Below are 1691 nucleotides of genomic sequence, written 5' to 3' on the forward strand. Positions count from 1 at the left end.
CGGACTCTTCATTGTCTATTAGGTACCCCACATTATCATCTGCCTTTTATGGATGAAGAAACTAAGGCTTAAAGACCTTATAAATGCTTGCACAGATGGTAAGTAGTAGAGTCCACAGATTATACTGTACAGATCACACACAGATGCATAATGAAGTACAAATGAATATGCTTGATAGTAATTGTAACATGAATTGAGTGCTCACCCTGTGCCAGGCACTGTTCTACATGCTAAGGATAACCTCTAAGATAGGCACCATTATTATCCCCATTTGCCAATGAGGACACCAAGGAACAGAGTGGTTAAATAACTTACTCAGATCACATACCTACTAACTGGTAGACTTGAGATGTGTCAACCGGTGGTTGTTGGCATTGAATTGGTAGCTTTTTTCTCAGAGTCCATAGATGTAAGTCCAAGTAGCTTGCTCCAGAATTCATATTCTTTTTCTGCTCTTTTCCCTGAGGGTGATCAAAATTCCTATGGAGCTTATAAGAAGTCCTGAGATCAGGGAAGGATTGGATGAGGGGATCCAGAAGAGTGACCTCCGGCTGGACCCAGGTAATTGGAGGATCCTCACCCCCTCCCTTGTTCATGGGATGTACTGTTCTTCCCACTGTTCCCACCATCGGGACTGAATACATGACCTAACCAGATTAAGGCCTCTATATAAACTGTTGACATTCTGGTGGGCAGGTGGGGAGATCTACTTATCTTATTGCCACAGAAGGCAAGTCTAGTAAGCCAGTTCTCTTGCTTACTAAACTTTCCACCTACCAATCTGGAGAGGTTTGTCTCTTTCTTCAGTCTCTGCTTGCCCTCCATGTACAGGACCAGTTTATGAACCAACAAAGAGCATTTTGTTACTCCTGTTTCACGACTAGAAGGCTATTCCATTTAGACCTTGGCCATCAGCCTTTCCCTCACTGTTGCTCCTGAGACTCGTGGGCTGCTTCTCTTGGTGGTGCTCCAGGAGAGCCCGGCCATGACGCCCTGCTGACTAGCTCCCAAAGCCCTTGCTCATACTGGTTCTGCTGATCTTCCATACTCAGCCGGTCCACGCTCCTGCTGCAGGATGAGGGGCTGTCCATCACGGCCTTGCTCAGTTTGCTGATTTGAAAATACCTTCTTCACCCTTTATTGAGGGCTTTGAAACTTCTGTGGTTCTTTTCATCTCCCTGATCACACCCAGGTACACCTAAGTGGGGGTGAGGTGCTGTTCACTTAGGCCATCGCCACACCGCTAACTACTTTACTATCATTGCCTGTTAGTATAGAACTCCAGGCAAGAAGAAAGACTCAAGTTCCTTTTGTTTGAGGGTCTACACTTACCTGGAATCTATGCTACATGTCTTCTCCCTAAAACATTTTGATGTTGGGTTGAGGCACAAGGCCTTACACTCATGTCCAAAATTTTCATCTTTTACTATCGCCAACCCCCTACTTTCCTCACCTTTATTGAGAGTCCTGATTTCTTGATTTTTAATGGAAATAGAGTCTATTTCCCTCACTATCACTGTCCCAGGCCCTGTACTGCTAGTGTATTAGGTACCTGTTACAAAGAGAATGTTGGTACTGCAGAACATTTAACAAGTAATTCATTTGTAGGATTCTAGGGCCGTGGTCGGCAAACTGCGGCTCGCAAGCCACATGCGGCTCTTTGGCCCCTTGAGTGTGGCTCTTCCTAAGCC

The sequence above is a fragment of the Myotis davidii genome, unplaced genomic scaffold (genome assembly GCF_000327345.1).
Source record: "Myotis davidii unplaced genomic scaffold, ASM32734v1 scaffold749, whole genome shotgun sequence".
In the NCBI taxonomy this organism is placed as follows: domain Eukaryota; kingdom Metazoa; phylum Chordata; class Mammalia; order Chiroptera; family Vespertilionidae; genus Myotis; species Myotis davidii.